At 47.8% G+C, this 20832-nt stretch overlaps 1 protein-coding gene and 1 long non-coding RNA gene across 7 annotated transcripts in view; one reads left to right on the top strand and one right to left on the bottom strand.

Annotated features, from left to right (window-relative positions):
- STON2 (stonin 2) overlaps positions 1-20832 on the top strand; it is a 159280-nt gene that overhangs the window by 88711 nt on the left and 49737 nt on the right. The gene's annotated exons all lie outside the window — the stretch shown is intronic.
- Positions 6830-18190, bottom strand: LOC122443927. Its single transcript, XR_006270147.1, has 3 exons — positions 18057-18190; positions 12805-12904; positions 6830-6924 (listed from the first exon to the last, which is right to left on the bottom strand). It is a non-coding gene; the product is annotated as an uncharacterized LOC122443927 (long non-coding RNA).

The raw sequence follows: 20832 nt of genomic DNA, 5'->3' as shown, positions 1-20832 counted from the left end.
TCCTGCATTGCAGGCAGATTCTTTACCGTCTGAGCCATTAGGGAAGTCTCATCTTAAATAGACTGCATTTGCAAAGACTAAATTTTCAAATATGCTCACATTCACAGGTTCTGAGGGTTAGGACATCAGCCTGTCTTTTGGGAAGATACAGTTGAGCCCAGTGTACTAGATAAGTGTTTACTGCATTTCAGGCCAAGTCAAGGGTAATAATAGTACTGGTTTATCATTCTCATGGAGAAAACTGATGTCTTCTCATGTGTCTGGGTGAGAGTTGAGTTGATCCTGTTCCGCTCTCTTGTCCCACCCTGTGAGTCACCAACAGTACTTGTTCTCTAAGTAGCCAACCAGGATAATTATCCTGAAACAAATGATGCCCGTCTCCATTCCTTCACACAACTAAACGTAAATTAATGAGCAGAGACTTTGTTTCATTCATTTCTATATTCTCAGCATCTTCAAGCCATCATCAATGTGGGGCAAAGTAAGCCCAGCAGTCCTTTATTTATTCATCCAGCATGTATTGCATGACTCCTGTCGGCCAGAATCTTGCTGGGTCTGGGGGAGACAGCGCTGAAACCAGTCGTAACTGCATTTTATGGAGCATCTACTTTTTTTTATTTTTGGACACTGGAACAGGCCCTTTGCATACTTTATCATGGATCCTCACAAAATCCACAAAGTTGGTATTATATCCCTATTATATAGATGAAAAAACTGGGTGTAAAACTGTTAAACTTTGACTAAAATGTGCCCACGAGAATCAAGTTTGAATCTGAATGATGTACTGTGGACTTGTGTTTTCTCTCCCCTTGGAGTGGAGGTTTCTGGATAGTGCTTCCCAGTTGTTTTCCTCAGAAATCTAACAGAGTATTTTTTAAACTAGGTTATCTTTTCAGTGTAATAGATTTTAATAAAATATATAGATAGAAAGGAACTGATATATTGTCTAACATAACACCTTATGGCCAAAAGCAGAAGTGGGGAATATATACTTTCAGGCAAATGTAAACCTTTAATAATAATAGCACCCAGTTTATAAGAAGTAGTAATGGGTGAAGTGATGGGGAAAAAAATCACCATTTTCCAATCTCTATGCAGTTATAACTAGGCCCTGATTATCAATGGTTGCTAAGCTCACAAAACCAGGGGTAGTCGATATGAATTGCCTCCTGATGGAAGGACACAAGACCACCTATGAATTTACTATCCTATCCAGAAATTAAATCTGAATATTTGCAAACCCCTAGATCTAACTATAAATTCACAGGAAATGTAGGAGGTGGAGGAACTTGTTAAATCACAGTATCATCAAAGTGTTAATTGTGGGAGAGTCTATATGACAAAAGAACCAGGTTCTTTAATGAATTGCCAGGAAGAAAATAAAGATGGAAAGATAAAAAAAGAACTTTGTATTTTAAAAGGCAACATTTGTCAACTAATTACAGGATTGATTTGAATAAGGAGCCAAAAAATCTTTGATATTTGGAGAAATGTTCATACTGACTAGATATTGGATAATATTAAGTAATTATAGTTTTCTGATGTAACATTTTTGGGTATGCTTGCAAACCTATTTCTTATCTTTTGGATATACATGCAAAAATGTTTTTGAATAAAATAATATGATATTGGAATTTGCTTATTCCATTCAGGTAGGGGTATGGGTAAAATGACATTTGAATGCTTTGATAATTATTGAAGCTGGTGATACCTACGTGGCGGTTTGTTACACATTTCACTTTTATATATGTTCGAAATTTTCCATAACAAAAGATTTTAAAACAGTTCTGCCAAAAGGAAGTAGTTCAGAAGAGCTGATAAAATCAAAAGGAATGAAGGAAAAAAAAAATCAATGTCCACATGAAAATAAGCTGGTCCATTTCCTACTGGAGTTGTGTTCATTTATTAGTTACTCTGATGGACCTGGCGGCAACAGCTGAGTAGACCCCGGGCTGAGGGGTCACGAACCACAGAAACCACATCATTCCTCTGTTAAAGCGGTCGTCATGCTCCACCGCTGACTCCTTTAGAGCGGTGATGCTCACTGCCCAGTGTTCATGCTGTTACCTGGAACTCTGCCGATTAAAGAATGTTTTATGTGCTCCTTGGGTTAATCTTCAGTCACGGCCTCATGAGGGAGATGATATTATCCTTACCCAAGAGACCAAGAAGCTGAGTCCCCGCCTGGGATGGGACCAGAGTTTACGTAGCCGAGCTGGGGCCCATGCCCTCGCTCTGGTGCCGTCAAGCAGGTTCCTTCCCCGCAGCCCTCCTGACCCCGCACCAGCCAAAGGAAACATTTCTGTCTTTTAAATATGTGCTGCTATCAGAGGAGGGCTGTGCTACCTCGCCTGGTGTGGACTTCTTTCTGGATGGACCGTCTTTGCTGAATATAATTAAGGATGAGAAACAATGCATTGGGCATGAAAATGATGCTAAATTGTAGGGCAGGGTAGGGGACAAAAATGCCCCCCAGTGCATAAGCTCCTACCATCTTCTCGGTACTCTGCTGAGAGCGACCATCTAGCATTGGGTCTGAGTCAGAGGGGAGGAGGGAAGAAGCTAGGGTCTTTGTCCATTTTTTCCTTTTAACCCTTAGAGTAAAATGCATAGCATGCAGCCAGTTGTGTCTCTCCTCTTCCTTCCTTCCTTTCTGCTGGCCTCTCTGAGACTTAGCTCACCTTTAGGCTTTCCTTGCTGGGAAGGGAGGATGGGGAACAGAGAGAGAGAGAGGTTGGCAGGAGAATCAGATCCAAGCACCTGGAATCAAGCTAAGGCCCAGAGTGATGTCCCAAACCATAGAGATGCTTCTGCAGCTGTGTTAAGGGGAAAGAACCCAGGGGACTGATGCTGCAGGTCTCTGGCTTTTATAGGAAAATAGATCCAGAGAGTTAAGGAGATTTGATTCTTGATAACCCTAGACAGTTTTTCTAAGAGAAGCGAATCAGTCAAATCACTTCTCAAGTGACCTTTAAATTCTAAGGAGGTGAGACGAGTTATTTCTAAGTAAATATTTGATGCTTGTTCTAACTTGGGTACTAACGTTGTGTCAGATTTGTGATACTGTATATTCTGTGTGTGCTGTACCTATAGAATATCTTGGCATCCCTGTGCACATTAAGTGTTGTTTTATGACTGAGACAGTGTAACAAGGTACATGCCCACAGGTGACCCACACATTTTCCGAATGTTATTTCATTCACTGATCAGTAAAAAGGAAGGATCGTTGGGGCTAATCTCTCAAAGTCTCTGAGCTCACGGAACATCATTCTGCTATTTCAATGAGATTTGTTGTATCTCTTGTTTTACGAGATCTTATTATATCTCTCATGTGTAGGAAGCCAGAGGCAGGTTTTGGAACGGAACTCCCAGTTCCATTATTTCTAAGGGAACAGGGGCTTCACTTTCTAGTACCACCGTGAGGAATGCACTGTGGCAAAGGTCAGGGCGGCCAGCATCATGTTGACTTCCTGGATAGAGCTTCAGGCCTTCCAGCAGGTAGCTAGGTACGAGCAGAGAAATGGGGCCAGGGGCCAGGTGGCGGGTGATCACCGTGTCTTGTAAACAGCGGGGTCCTTGGGCAGATAAAGAAAAACAGGAACCTCCAGACTGACAGGAAGCTGCACATTTTTTGAGTGATAAGTATCTTGGAAGCGGACAGAGGAAGGCGGGAAAAGTCAGGAATCTCTCGTGTCCGAATGTAACCTGTTGTTCGTGATGCTCTCATTACAATAAAATTAGCCTTACAGATAAGAGACACTCATCATGCACCAAAGCGGTGACTCTTCTGATCTGAGTGAGGACAAAACCCCTCCTCCCCTCGGGAAGATGGAGCTGGGATGAAAATCAGGGGCTACGGCGCCCAAACTCCTCCTCCCCCAGTGACTGTTCCGCCCCCTCCTTTGCATGCCCCTCATCACCAGCTGATGCTGACTATGACAGCTGAGATGGCTGGATGGCATCACCGACCCAATGGACATGAGTTTGAGCAAGCTCCAGGCGTTGGTGATGGACAGGGAGGCCTGGCGTGCTGCGGTCCACGGGGTCGCAAAGAGTCAGACACGACTGAGTGACTGAACCACATAACCGGCTTGCCGAAGAAGGTCAGGGCGGCAGCTCCTCTTCGGTTCTGCCTGCTCTCCCTCTCAGGGTCTCTTCTCGCTTAAGTCAACTCTCACTTTACTTTCTTAGCCTCCTAGCTTCATCCCGGAATTCTCCTGCGATGAAGAAGGAACCTTGAAGTCCACTGGGAACGTATGGGACCAGCACTTATTGTGTACCTGTGTGCTGGGTGTGCGCTCTGAGCTGGCTGTCTCAGTCTGAAAATGGGGCTAGTAATAGCCCCGCTTCAGAGGGCTGTTGAGAGTAAGGCGTCATGAAATCAACAAGTGCAAAGCGTTAAAGAATGTGCAGAGTGGCCGCTGAGGTGTCGTCGTCATCGTTACTGGTCCTCACAGTGACTGGTGGTGACGCGTTTCAGTCTTCGGGTCCTCCCCGTCCTGTACGCAGGTGTCAAGTGTGGGGTTTAGACGGAGCTGGGAAAAGAAGTGGGCGTTCTGACATCGAGTCACACGCAAAACGTCCTGTGACCCACATCAGGGATCCTTTGGTAAAGCAGGAATTCCATATCATAGATCTACCTTTGACTTTTTTTTGACTCTGACTTGCTAGTAGCCATTCTGTATGCTGTTATGGAAAATCCTGAATATGTAAGAACACATCATCAGTTCAGTTCAGTCGCTCAGTCCTGTCCGACTCTTTGCGACCCCACGGACTGCTGTACACCATAGCACTTTAGTATACTTTAGTATTAAATTAAATATACTGTATACTTTCATTCCGGTTGTGTTATTTTTCTGGTTGTGTTATTTGTAAAAGACTATTCATATGTGCTTTACACACATAAATATTTCTGAAGCAGATACATAAATTCCTAGCCTCTGGGGAATGGGGCTGGTTGTTAGAATAGGCAGATATTTACTTTTTATTTTATATCCTTACATATTGCTTGAAATATTTTGTCATGAATTTTTCTCTACGTTTAAAAAATTAGAAAAAGGAAGGTGTGTTAGTCTAATCAGGCTGCTATAACAAAATATTACAGACTGAGTGACTTATAAGCAACAGAAATTTATTTCTCATAGTTCTGAAGGCTGGAAGCCTGAGATCAGGTCAGGGTCCTCTTTCGAGTCTCAGACTTCTTGCTGTATCATCATGTGGAGGAAGGGCTCCTTTATAAGACACCTCCAGTGCCGTTCTTGAGGCTCCACCCTCATGACCTAAGCACCTCCCAAAGCCCCGCCTCCTAACACCATCGCTTTGGGCGTCGGATTCCAGCCTGTGAATTTTGGGAGGACGTAAACATTCAGACTGTAGCAGAGCGGTAGGAAAGTATGCCAGTAATCCATCTCTGTATTTCCCGAACCTCAAAGATCTCCTCGTCCCAAGTAGAAAACATCTGGAAAATGACACGTGACACTTTAAGTCCTGATCTTGGAGATTTACAATAGTTGCTTGTTAAAGGTTGTGAGGAGCTGCAGGCTTCCCAGGTGGCTCAGTGGTAAAGAATCCGCCTACAATGCAGGAGACCCTGGTTTGATACTTGGGTTGGGAAGATCCCCTGGAGAAGAAAGTGGCAACCCACTCCAGTATTCTTGCCTGGGACATTCCATGGACAGAGGAGCCTGGCGGGCTTCAGTCTGTGGGATCACAGCGTCAGACACAGCTTAGCAACTAAAAACAACAGTAAAGAAACCTGTACAGCACATTTTTCTTTTTTTTATTTTTATTATACCTATTAGTATCTTGCAGAAGTACATTGTGTGGCACATCAGTTTGGGAAATGGTATATAAAAAAATTAAGCCTTTGGTCAACTGCAGGATCCCTCCATTTATGAAAGACTTCATTTCAGGACTGATCAACAGCCAAGCTCTCAGGTAACAAGTTCTTGCATTTTCCACATGCCTCCATTCCTTAAATCTTGATTTTCTGATACCTGTTTCAAGAGTGTGCCTCTTATACAAGGCAAGGAATCTTCCTTCTCTGAAACTGAGAGCCTAAAAGAGAAATTCATTCTCTAAATTGCATCCAGGCTTGCCCAGTCACGGCCTTTCCAGGCCCCTGCACCGAGGTTGCCCCCTTCCTCTCATTTTCTGTGCTAGGATTGTTGCTCAGACAGAGGAGAAACAAATTACAGGGTTCCATGTGAAACTATGTGCACGAAAGCCTGGCCTTTTCAAAGTAAGCTTTGCACTGAGCTCTTGGAATCTAACTTCCCAAGTGTTATCTGCCTCCCCGAGTACCCAGGCTTGTGCAGATAGAGTTTAAAGTTCCGGAAGTATTCACAAAGGAAATCAGAAGCAAGATCTCCGAAGACTCTCCCTGTCTGCGCCTGGCCTCTCCCTCTGCCTGGGTGCGCCCGCCCCGCCTGGGAAGGCCAGTGAGTAACCTGCAGGGGTTTTTTTTTTCATCTTGGCCCTTCCCACCCAGACGGGAGGACGGAGTGGCAGACAGGCAGCAGGCAGGTGGGAGGGAGTCCTGTTCCAGCATGCATGTGGCATACCTCTACCCACTCCCACGTCTGGACCCCTCGCCACCCTCCAGCACCCCACGAGGAGCCTGAGCCCCAGCAGGGGTCTGCAGGGGGCCTCTGCCCGCCATGGTAAGGGCTGCCAGCAGTGGGACTTCATTCATTGTATTTGCTTTTGGTGTTGGCTTTCCTTTTCCATCGTGTTTAAGATGGGAGAGTTTCGGATAGAATCGAAGCTGTTTGGTTTGGTTGATTGGCTCGTTCTCAGTGGTCCCAAGACAAAGGCAAGTCTTCTCCCAGCAGGGTTGGTCAGAACTTGTAATCTGATAGCCGGGCCTTGAGCAACATTTCACCTTCTTATTACTTCTGGTTAGTCGAGTTTACCTTTTGGCCCCTGTAGGAAAGAAAACAGCATTGCTTACCAAATAGGTTTTTGGAGAAGGAAAGGCGGGTAAGAATTGTAGGCATTTTAATTCGTGGGCACCCCTGACTCATTGAAATGTAACTGAATCGTTAGCATAGCTTTAAAATAGACTCAGATGACATTTCCTCTCAAACCTGGTAAACGGAAAACCCTGTTTTCAGTATTGAATGAAAGATGCCAGCAGAAAGGTTTGAGTCAAAGGGTTAGAAGGTAAGTCGGTCAAAGGGTTAGAAGATAAGTCAGTCTTGTTAAGGATATCTGAACATGGACATGTTGGATTAAGTCTGTGGTGCTCTGGGAAGAGAGAAGTCAGATGTTCAATGTGGGATTCATGTGGTATTTCGGGGAGAAAGCTGAGACCTTTGTGTGGTGTGAGGAGAATTCTGTGAGGGGAGAGTCGCGAGGCAAATGGAGGAGGTTGGGAAGCAGGTTTTTTGCGTGGAGCTGAAGCCAAGGACTTCTCCCTCGATTGCTGGGGATGAGAGAGTAATTCAGAGCAATCAAGTGCTGCATTGTTCTCAGGCTTCTGAGTTCCAAATATTTATTCTAAACACAAGCCGTTGACTGCACTGGCATGCGAAGGAACGAAGCGGCTGCCTCTGGGTCCCTGCCTTGCCTGAACTTTAATACCTAAGGAGATTTCAAGAAAAATGTTGTAGGAAAGACAACATTTGTGTGTGATGTGACTTTGATACTACACCGGGCGTGCTTCATGCTCAGTCGTGTCTACCTCTTTGGCGACCCTGTGGACTGTAGCCTGCCAGGCTCCTCTGTCCTTGAACTTCTCCAGACAAGAATACTGGAGTGGGTTGCCATTTCCTCCTCGAAGGGATCTTCCCAACCCAGGGATCAAACCCACATCTCCTGCATCTCCCACATTGGCAGTGGGATTCTTTACCACTGAGCCACCTGGGAAGCTCTGATACTTCACCAGTATATTTGAGACGCTGTTTTTTTAATAGCCATGAGGAGTTCCACCGTGATTAAATTAGAGTGTGGAGATGATGAGCTAAGTGATTTTGTAGGAGAATGGCAAGGAAAACTGCAGTAGAAATTGCCCAAACCGGAAGCACTTCCAAGACACGTGTGAGATTTTGACTGGTATCCAGGTGTCTGCAAATGCAGCCCAGGTTCTTTGTCGGCCCTGCTCTGCAAGCAACTGAAGGAGCCTCTGTAAGGAGCACCCTGTACTTATAGCACGTCTAGGCTTTTAGGGCAGTAGTGAAACGATAGTCCTGAAAAGTACTGTGCCCAGAAGGGGGTGACGCTGCCGTGTGTGTGTGTGTGTGTGTGTATGTGTGTGTGTGTGTGTGTGTGTGCGTGTGTGTGTGTGTGTGTGTGTGTGTGTGCGTGCACGCGCTGAAGTAGGGAGGGGTACAGGCAGCATGAATATCTCCTTCTTAGATAGCATACCCCTCTGCATACCCCTTAGATAGCATACCCCTTTTCAGAATGGTACAGGATGGCTTTTGCTCAACAGACATCAGCAGTTTGTCATCACTGTCATTATCAATGTTCCTGTGGTGATAATATCAGTAGATTGCTTTTGTGCAGTTCCAGATTCCCCTTGGCTCATTAATCAAACACACAGATTGACTGAAGCCCAATCAACCAGCCCATTAGAAGGCATCCAAGAATGCCCATTAACGCTGTGGCCAAGGGAACAAGAGATGGGGGCTGGGTGGGTACCTTTATGGTGATTTTACCTGGTGACACAAGGTTCAGTTTGTGACTCTTTACACTTGTGATTAAAAAAACAGATGCTCCTCCAGGCCACCTGTGGACTTAACAGAACCAATAGCCATTCTGACTCTCATAGGCATTTGCGCTTTGGATGCTAAGTGTTACGGTGTAAAAATGTCACCATTCTTACCAAACCTCCTCCTCTCCCAGATTCAGTGCTCGGGAATAGAATACAGATCTGAAGAGTGTGGACAGCATTTCTTCTTATAGAGGGCCTGTTCTAAACATTTTCAGAACTTACTAGAATTTCGTCATAGATCGAGTGCGGCATCTTCTTGAATTTGGCTTTTCTGAGGCATCTTTATGATGAATTTCTCACTTATTTCGTTGTGTTTTTCATCCACTCCTGTTTCTTAGTCTTTGAAGCAGTGCTCCAACCAAGCAGCATGAAAACTGACTCTGTTAAACGGGAACCAAACCATGCCCTTGAGACAGCCTCGCACTGGAGCAGTGTCTGCTTTCTCCCACGTTCTCCAGAGAGCCTTCAGGCACTGCCTAAGCCCAGCTCCCCGTGTTCTCCTGTGTCTGCGGTTCTTTTCTCTAGCACCTCCCGCTGCCCCAGGCCTCACAAGCAGGTGTGGAGAGGAGTTGAGTGGAGTGCCCCGAAAGGTCGTGCCGATTTTTCTAAAACGCAGAAAGCAGCACCTTAATGGTAGGGATGCTCCGATAGCTGCTGCCCACGTCTGAGGGGCGGGGCCAGGGAAGACAGTTGTGGATTCAGCCAGTGGTGTTCAGCCACTCAGTCGTGTCCGACTCCCTGCGACCCCGTGAACCGCAGCACGCCGGGCCTCCCTGTCCATCACCAGCTCCCGGAGTTTACCCAGACTCATGCCCATGGAGTCGGTGATGCCATCCAGCCATCTCATCCTCTGTCGTCCCCGTCTCCTCCTGCCCTCAATCTTTCCCAGCATCAGGGTCTTTTCAGTGAGTCAGCTCTTCGCATCAGGTGGTCAAAGTATTGGAGTTTCAGCTTCAACATAAGTCCTTCCAATGAACACCCAGGACTGATCTCCTTTAGCATGGACTGGTTGGGTCTCCTTGCAGTCCAAGGGACTCTCAAGAGTCTTCTCCAACACCACAGTTCAAAAGCATCAATTCTTCAGCGCTCAGCTTTCTTTATAGTCCGACTCTCACATCCACACATGACCACTGGAAAAACCATAGCTCAGCCACTGTAGTTTAGTGCGTTTCTTAAACAGTCACAGGGCAAGGGTAACCAAGGGGGAAGTGGGAATGAAGAGGGCTTCGCCGGCAGCTGGTGGCTGAAATATAATTAGCCTCAGCCTGTAATCTTCAGGGAGCTCCAGTTTCCTGCTCCTCAAGGCCATCTGCTGCTCTTGGATGTTCCCTTTTTTCCTGCAATACTTCTTGTGCATTGCTGCTCCTCATGGTAATGTCGCGGGGTCCTTTGGAGACTGTAACCCTGGTGATCATTCAGTCACCTTTCATCCGTAGGCACGGCCTGAATGAGGAACACACGTCACAGAAAGACTTGCCCTGAGCAAATCCTCATGAGGGTGGCATGCGACCCAGCCTCGTCTTTAAAAGCCTCAAAGGATAAAGTAAAATGTGCTGAGAGTAAATAGATTTCTTTTGCTTTCATTTGAGACCAAGATCTTGAGGATTAAGATCTCTGTGTGTGTGTGTGTGTGTGTGTGTGTGATGTCAAAAGGAACTTCAGCCTGGGGATTTTAGAACTTTGTGAGATGAAGGCGAAAACTTCGGCCCGCACTTAGAAATCGCATTTGGCTGGAGCCATTTTTTTTTCTCATTAGGTTGTGTAATAGAGTGACTACAGATAATGGCCCCAGTTATTTCCCTCTTTGGATCTAGTCCCTGTGATGTGACTTTGAAGCTTCTCTTATCAAGCTGTGGAGTCTGTTTCCCCAGCGCTTGAGTCTGTGCTTGGCTTCCCAAGTGACCTTGGCCATAACATCTGCAGAAGGAAAGGTATGCTCGTTACTGGTCCCCAGCCTAGGTCTGAAGAGGCCTCACATACTTCTGCTTCAGTTCAGTTCAGTTCAGTTGCTCAGTCAGGTCTGACTCTTTGTAACCCCATGGACTGCAGCACACCAGGCCTCCCTGTCCATCACCAACTCCCAGAGTTTACTCAAACTTCTGCTTGCTCCCTGGAATCCAGCCCAGTCACCATAGGGACACTCCTGGACTCACTTGCTGTGGCCCTAAGACCCTTGTCACCCCAGCTGATAGTGATCTTGTACCAGACATGTGGATGAAGCAATCCTAGACCAGCCAGCTGACCTTAGACCCATGAGCGGGTCCAGCGGAGATTAGACAAACTGATCCAGGTTCATAGTCTCATGAGCGGTAGCTCATGCTTATTTTGTGCTTCTGAGTTGTGGGATGGTTTATTATGCTAACACTAACTGATGGATATGCGTGGTCCTCTGGAAATAGCCCCTCAAGTGTCCACCTTTGGGTCTGTTATTGTCATTACAGATGCTTAGCGAGACTCAGCATAAGAGATTCAGTCATTGGATGGAGGGGTTTTATGAGGTGTGGGGGTGGGGGGGTCCCAATTCTTATCTTTGTCAGCATTACTTTGAGACCTTCTAGACAACACAGCCACCTGGGCCTTGTACCACAGTAGTCAACTGAATATCTACAGATCAGAACTAGGAATCTGTAATTGAGAAGCTCTGGTGATTGGGTAGGATCGAAAGCCACTCATCCAATGGTCTTGTCAATTCCTTCCATTACTGAAAGCTGTTACGATTCCAGTTCACCTGTGCTTAGGCATAGACCACTCAAGTGGTTCAGAGTTCACCACTGACTTGGTATACTTCCAGCTGCGTAAGTAAACCTTATAATCATCTTTGAGCAAAAGAACATTGACCTGATCCTAATAGGAAAAAGTTCACAGGTGCAGGCTGATGATGGCTGTAATTGCATGTTGTTTATCCTTGTATCCCCTGGGATTTAGAACGTGGTGTGGACCTCGGCATATAAACCTTGGGTGTTGGGGATGTAATGGGACCCTGCTTTGAGGACCTTGTAGTGTAATGGGAGCAATCAGAGATCCATGACTTGTTATGTATTAAGGCAACAAGGCAAAAAATAAAAAGCAAACTTTTAATTCATAAACTGCAGGTTAATTTTTGCTAAGGTGGATATATCAGTTAGTTATTGATGTATTAATGCCGTGTTACAAGCAACCACAAAATCCCAGTGGCATACAGCAGTATGCTTTAACCCCATGACTGTAGGCTGGGGTGAGGAGAACCATCTTGATCTTGTCTGGGCTTTGGGCATGGCTTTATTCTGCGTGTGCCTCCTCCTCCCCCCTGGAACCAGCTGTTAGTTTGGGCACGCTTTTCTCAGGGCGATGGCAGAGTTACAAGAGCACAGACCACAGCGAGCAAACTCATTTCAGTCTTCTGGTTATGTCATTAATGTTTACCTCCTGGAGAGCAATGTAAGTCAGATGGCCAAGTCCATCGTCAAAGGGTGGGGAAAAGTATGTTGGCAGGGAGAAAGCGTAAAGTCACGGGACAAAGGGCAGGGATTCTGCGAGGGGTGATGAATCAGGACTATTACAGTTAAGCTTCCTTGGTGGAGGAGTGGTGTGTGTGTGGGCGGGGGTGGGGGTTGTGTTCTCTTTCCTGCTTTGAAAAGCTGGTGGAGTCATGGTGGGATCTCAGAGTAACAGGAGGCAGAAAGTGTCCGTCTTCTGGAGCCAGCCAGTTCCTTGTAATGTGGAAGTAAGAATCAGACTCTCTGCTACTATGATCTAGCCTATGGAATTTTAAAGGGAAGGAATTCCTGCAGGAACTTCAAACTTGGCAGATACAGACATGGCACTGGAATTCCAACAAAATGCTTCCATTTCCATTCTTGCTCTGTAGTCCAAAATGCAAAGGCTCTGGGGTGGGGGAGTGGTCCTTGGCCATGGATTTCCAGGACGGGCATTGTTTGAATGCAGTCATAACTTTACATCACACACATCCCTTTGCTATCATCACTTTTTTTCTTAGGCAAAAAGACTGGTTTCCGTGTAGTCTGAACACTTGGGACCTCGTTCTTTTCGACTGAAGTGAAAATGCACCCTGTAAAAGTTGTGAGTCCAGTTTTATTTGGGGACCTTACCTTAGCTTGGGAGACAGCCTCTCAGATATCTCTAAGGAGCTGCTCTGAAGAGGTCAGGAAGGAGCCAGAATATACATGAATCTTTTTCTTTTTTTTTTTGCTGGAAAAAAAAAAAAAACAACTGTGTTGTCAAACATCCAATGATGACTGCTAATCACACAGAACAGACATCTCAAGTTAATGGTTTTAACTTAATGATTTTAGTGCTTTTCTATGTATGGCAAGATGCAGGAATCCGGGAGTCGTTGAATTTTTTACTTCTATACGGATCTAGGGGCTGGTATATCCAAAGCCCAGAATGCTTCCTGTCTTACTCCACCCTGAATTCCCCTCAGGGCACACTGTTGGTGGGTGAGGGTGGTGGCCAGTTACTCGATCCTTATAAAACTGGAATGGTGGGTAACATTCCTTTCTTTCTGTCCCTAAACCCTCTCTTAGCAATGCAGTAGTTAAGTGAGATTTGGGTGAGGACCCTTCCTGGATGGTCCGTTTTCCCTGATATGTTCTGTGAAAGACTTGTACCCGGGCCTCTGGTTGAGCTCAGAAGCCAGTGTTCTAAAAGATGCTTGAGGGTCTCAGGACAGAGACCCTGTTTTTCAGGGTTGTGGTTGTTTAGTCGCTCGGTCGTGTCTGACTCTCTGCGACCCCAAGGACTGTAGCTCACCAGACTCCTCTCTCCATTGGATTTATCAGGCAAGAATACTGGAGTGGGTTGCCATTTCCTTCTCTGGAGGATCTTCCCAACCCAGGAATCAAACTCAAATCTCTCCCCTCTATTAGCAGGCAGGTTCTTTACCACTGAGCCACTTGGGGAGTCCGTTTTACAGTGTTATTAAGCATAATAACGGAGTACTTTATTTCCAGCACTGCTGCTAATCCACGTGTCTTTGGATCTATGTGGTGTGTCAAAAATACCTCTGAGGAAACTGAGGTACAAAGGTTTATGTAACTTCCCTGAGACCATGCCTTACTAGCCAGCCAAGATTAGTAACCCATCTTCTTGGTTTTTCAGCTTTTGCTTGGTTTTTCGATGCTGCCTCGTTTCACAAGAGTACATATGAGGATATCATTACCTACAGAGTTTATCCTCCTAAGAAACCCTGCCCTTCTGGTATTTATGGTCCGTGGGAAACAAGGAAGTCTAGTAGGAAATCTCAATGACATGAGATTCCATACCGCAAGGTTAGAGAAAGTAAGCTGGATTAGAGGTCATTTCTAAATTGTATTTCCTGAGCTTTCTTTGTGACTCTCTTGACCCCAGAAATAAATCAGGATGAGGGCTGTTTACGGGACACTCCCAGGGTCCTTAGGACAGTGTTTCTTTTGTGTATTTTCTGAGCCCTCACCTGCTATTTCTGTTCCCTGGTGACGGTTCAGCAACTGCGTGCAATGTTCTCTGACAAACAGTTTCTATTCTGTCTGGACAACTGATTTGAGTAAATAGCTCATTTGAACTAATGCTCTTTAGGAGGCCCGATGTGATGGAAATGTGCCTTGCTAGTGGTATTTTTGTCAAAGTAACACACGTAAACTATCAAAGAATTGCAGTCATCTCCAGCATATGGGTCTGCTACAACTAATGTTCCGGCTAGTTTCTTGGGTAGGTTGTTTCCATTCCGGTGATGACTTTGCGGAAAAGGAGTGTCTCCCTTGTAACCCTGATGCCACAGAGTACATTCTTCTTTGAGTAGTGATTTAATATCCTGTTCCCCATCTTGCTTAGCACCAAGGGCTATGTCTGTATGGTTTCCCAGTGAAAACCTAGGAACCAGCCTAACGGAATCAAAATAAATGGCTGTTTGATAAATGAGTGGGTGAGTGAATGTTAAGACTGTAACATCCAGCTCCTAGAAATCTTTAGGATTCGTTCCAGGTGTTTGTGCCCCTGGAAAGGGACAGCAAAGGGTTAATGTGCTTTTTGGGAGCAGGTGGGATTTGGATATGAATCTCTGCAGAGCTGCTGGAATCACATTCTTTCTGCTACTATAGCAACAGGTTGAGAATTCTGCAGGGCATTGTCCTCTGCCTACATTGGAGATGGCTGAGTGCCGGCGACTTCATTGTCTGGTGGGGGGGACAACGGTTTTGTCTTTTTTTCTCTGCAGTGTTTCAGTGAAGCAGCCTTTTGGCAGAGACAAAGAGGCCAACGCAAAGCAGGGGCTAAGAATCACGGAAAGGCAGAGAGAGATTTTGCTTTGATTGGAGTGACCGTTCCAATCTCTTGTCCCTTGAAGAGGTGTGAGGCAGGGGGAAGAATTGAGGTTTAATCTCTAGTCAGTAGGATCTTTTTTTCCCCCTTTTTAATGAGACCTCTGTTCTGAGAGCTATCCTCAAGCCAGTCAGGAAAGATAAGTAGTGGCGTTCGTTCTCCCCTGGTGTCACGGAGAGGAAGGGAAACGGAATCTGCTGAGAAAGGTGCTTAGGTGGTGTTGGCTTCCGAGGAGGCTTCCCAGGCACCTGAAAGATGCCGCGTGTCACTCAGGGATGATGCTTGTCATCTGGGGCTGGGGGTGGGGGGATCCGAGTTTAGGGCTAATTGTAGCTCTCGCTGGGCTGATAGACGAAGTCTCTAGACCTTAACTGTCGCTGCAGATTGACTTGTCACATCGCCACACTGCGGTTACCGCTGTTTTCACTCCTACCCTTGTTTGCACTTGGCTTGCAGATGGGGCTATCTGCCTGGCTCACTCTTTGTTCGTGATTTGCAAATACCTTTTGGTCAAAAAAAAACCAAAAAAACAAAAAAACCCGCACCGTTATCAAGTCATTCTTCAGAAGCAGCACTGAGTCCTTTTTTTTATTAAAAGCTTAAAAACCTTTAACCCCCAACCCGCTACATCTCTCCTTAGTTGCTAAGTCGTGTCCGACTCTTGCGACCCCATGGACTGTAACCTGCCAGGCTCCTCTGTCCATGGGATTCTCCAGGCAAGAATACTGGAGTGGGTTTACATTTCCTTCTCCCGGGGAACCCACTACATCCCATTTGAATATGGGATAAGCCCTTGATCTTCACATCTCAGAGTCCTGGCCATCACTGCATTTAGCTTCCCTCATAGCTCAGTTGGTAAAGAACTTGCCTGCAATGCAGGAAACCCTGGTTCAATTCCTGGGTCAGGAAGATCCCCTGGAGAAGGTATAGGCTACCCACTCCAGTATTCTTGGGGTTCCCTGGTGGCTCAGCTGGTAAAGCATCTGCCCGCAATGCGGGAGACCTGGGTTTGATCCCTGGGTTGGGAAGATCCCCTGGAGAAGGGAAAGGCTGCCCCCTCCAGTAGCCTTTGAGTCCTTTGTGGCCGCTGAAACCCCTGTTCTTGTTGCTGTGGAGCTCCGGACTGGGAACCAGGAGCCTGGGCCCTCCTCCTAGCTGGAGGGGCCTTGGGCAGCGCATACAGGGATTTTAACTTTGCTACATGTAAAGCAAAAGATTTGGATGACATTCCTAAGATTTCTTTCATGTCTGTCCCACACACGAAGTGGTACTGCAGTCATTTTAGAAGTGGGAAAGCCCTTTGCTTTGTTGACTGTCTTATAACTTGCAACGCTGTTAACTCCTGCTCAGACCTTAGGCTTCTGTTTCAGTGTCACTGACCCCCAGACTGGATCAGGACCCGGGCATACGTTCCCTGATGGTCTCTTCTTTTCTTTCATCGTACTTACCGTGGTTTGTAATTACTTATTTATTTTACTTTTCTCATTTAATTTTCTTTCTGGGTATGAGCCTGAGGGCTCTCTGAGGCGTGTACCCAGTGCGTTTTGTTCAGCGCTGGTTCTGCCCGTGGAAGCTGCTCAGTAAGTACTGTTGTGTGGCTGACTTAGGTTCCATGGAGGGTGCGAAGGGATTGTATCACAGCCTCTGCCCTCAAGGGTCTTCAGATTTGCTCTCACTTTTTCTCTTCTCTAGCATCATCCCAGTCTACACCCAAAATATGCTGCAAGAAATGAAAACCAAAGCAAAAAACCCTGGGTTCTTGTCACTGATCTGTGTATTCCTTCATTAGACTTTATTTTTCCTCAATTGGACCAATTAGTCTCTTGTGTCAGAATCCATGAAATGAACCAAGACTCTGAAAGGAGATTTTAAAAGATAGTATATAGAATGAATGGAGGGCTTTCCTGGTGTCTCAGCGGTCAAGAATCTGCCATTGATTGCAAGAGACACAAGTTTGATCCCTGGATCAGGAAGATCCCCTGGAGAAGGAATTGCCAATACACCCCGGTATTCTTGCCTGGAAAATTTCATGGACAGAGGAGTCTAGAAGGCTACAGTCCATGGGGTTGCAAAGAGTTGGACACGACTTAGTTACTAAACAACAACAACAATATAGAATGGAAGTGGTGGACAAAAAAAAGAAAAAGAAGGAAAGAAATAGAGGGAGGGAGAAAGAGATGAAGAGGCAGAGGAGGCAGAGACCAGAAGGGCAGTAAGGACCTTAGCTGTGTCTCTTTAATTAATTTGCTGGTAAGCGTCCTCCTTTTTTGACTGCCAGGCTTTACAAGCAAAGACATGTTTCTTCAATAGAATTCTTACCCGAAGTGTTGAGTCATGGTGTGGAGAGTTGGCGACAAAAAGTGGTTACGACTACACAAAAAGTTGACTCATCTCCAGAAATCTCTTTGCTGTAAACACCAGAAAGATACCCTAATTTTCAGAAGGACTGGTGGGTTCCTGTAAACCTGTACCGTTATGATCACAACGCCCCTGCGTTGTGAAACAGAGCGAGCCAGTACACGATAAAAACAGCCAGGAGCAATTTGACTTTAAACAGCAAGCCCGGTCTAGATGACGCCGGGAGGGAAGAGCAAGAATTCCTTGGGCTGGAGGTGTGATGGATGCTCCTCCATCAGCCAGGTGCAGGAGGCGAGCGGAGGGACTGAATTGGGAGGTGCGGCTCCTTTCGGTCTCAGTGAGCTTGCCGTGCGCAGGGTTAGGGGCTCAGGGGGGTCGCTCATTACATTTCGGTAGAAAGCATGAAATTAGTAGCTTCGAAGAGCCAAAGCAGCTTCAGTTTCTTTTGAGAAGGGGTATATATAGAGAGAGAATACGGGCAGGTGAGGGCAGGTCACGTTCCTCTCCCGGCTCTGCACCTAGAGGCCCCTTTGCTGGCAGAGGCCAGCCCTCCCCCGCGCGGCTGCCCCCGCCTGCCTCTCTCCCCTGCGCCCGGACGCAGGCGGCCAGCAGGCGGCGCTGCGCTCGGCCCGGTTGGGAGCGCGGACCCCACCAGACTGCGTTCCCCCCAGAGGGGAGGACTCACCCTCACGGAGCCTCTCTTCTCCGCGGGGAGGAAGGAGCGGCAGCCACGGATGCAGGGTGCGCCTGTGGGCTTTGTGCGTGCACTGCCTGAGTCACACACACACACCGCACACCGCACACACTGCACACACTGCACACCACACACACCGCACACCACACACACCGCACACACCACACACACCACACACACCGCACACCGCACACCACACACACCACACACAGCACACACCACACACACACCACACACACCACACATGACACACCACACACACCGCACACCGCACACCGCACACACTGCACACACTGCACACCACACACACCGCACACACCACACACACCACACACCACACACAGCACACACCACACACACACCACACACAGCACACACCACACACACACCACACACCACACCATCAATGACACACCACACACACCGCACACACCCCACACACCACACACCGCTCACACACACACCACACCACACACCGCACACCGCACACCACACAACACCCACACACCACACACAGCACAACACCACACACACACCACACCACAGCACACACACACAAACACACACACACACACACATGACACACCACAACAACACCCGACAAACACGACACACACCGCCACAACCCACCAAACACCCAACACCACCACAGCACACCACCACACACACCGCACACCGCACACACTGCACACACTGCACACCACACACACCGCACACCACACACACCGCACACACCACACACAGCACACACCGCACACACCACACACCACACACCACACACACTGCACACACCACACACACCGCACACCACACACAGCACACACCACACACACACCACACACAGCACACACCACACACACACCACACACACCACACAACACACACACATGACACACCACACAACACCGCACACACCACACACACCGCACACCACACACACCAACACACCACACACAGCACACACCACACACACCGCCACACACTCACACATCACCACACACACCACACACACCAACACACCGCCACCACACACACCACACACCAATACAGCACACACCGCACACACCGACCACACACCAACACACCACCACACCCACACACACCACACACACGCACACCGCACACCACACACACCACACACACCGCCACACCGCACACCACACACACCACACACACACACACAGCACACACCACACACACACCACACACACCACACATGACACACCACACACACCGCCACACACCACACACACCACACACCACAACACACCACACACCGCACACACCGACACCGCACACACACACCACACAGCACACACCGCACACACCACACACACCACACACACCACACACACCGCACACCACACACACCACACACCGCACACACCACACACACCGCACACACCACATACACCGCACACCGCACACACTGCACACACTGCACACCACACACACCGCACACCACACACACCGCACACACCACACACAGCACACACCGCACACACCGCACACACACCACACACCACACACACCACACACACACCACACACCACACACCGCACACACCGCACACCGCACACACACACCACACACCGCACACACCGCACACACACCACCACACACCACACACACACACACACCGACACCACACACACCGCACACACCGCACACACCGCACACCGCACACCACACACGCACACACACACACACAGCACACACCGCACACACCACACACACCGCACACACCGCACACTGCACATACCGCACACACCACACACCGCACACACCGCACACACCACACACCGCACACACCGCACACACCGCACACTGCACATACCGCACACTGCACACACCGCACACCGCACACATACCGCACACCGCACACACCACACACACACCACATATGACACACCACACACACAGCACACCGCACACCACCGCACACACCACACACACCAGACACACACATACACACACAAATCCCACACCCCACACACACACCTCCCATAACACATACATACATACTATACACACACACCCCACACGCACACATTCCACACACCACACACACACCCCCCCCACACTCACACACCACACACACACCCCACACACAACACACAACACACCCCCCGACCAGACACACACACACACACCCCACACTCACACACACCCCTGACCAGACATACACACCACACACACCACACACCCACACACACCACACAACCCTCCACACACACCAGACACACACACAAATCCCACACCCCACACACACACACCCCCACACCAAACACCATACACACACACACATCCCACACCACACACACACATACTATACACACACACCCCACACGCACACATCCCACACACCACAGACACACACCCCCACACCACACAAACACCATACACACACACACAAACCACACGACTCACACACACACACCGCACACACACACCATACCACACACACACACAAACACACACACCCAACCAAACACACATACCACACACCACACACACACACCACACATACAGCACACCACACATCCCCCCAACACCACGTACACACACACACCACACCCACCACACACAGACACACACACACACACACACATACACACACACGTCCACTTTGCTTATTCACATACTTAAGCAGAGACCGTATGGTATGCTATGCTGGCGAAAAAACAGGAAATAACTGTGTTGGGCTAAAACGCAGCCAAGCCATAAGGCTCTTATGTCTCCCTGGGTAATATAAATTCCCACTCCT

Source organism: Cervus canadensis, chromosome 6, assembly GCF_019320065.1.
Source record: "Cervus canadensis isolate Bull #8, Minnesota chromosome 6, ASM1932006v1, whole genome shotgun sequence".
Taxonomy (NCBI): Eukaryota; Metazoa; Chordata; class Mammalia; order Artiodactyla; family Cervidae; genus Cervus; species Cervus canadensis.
The sequence above is the reverse complement of the archived record's forward strand: the minus strand, read 5'-3'. Positions and strand labels throughout refer to the sequence as shown.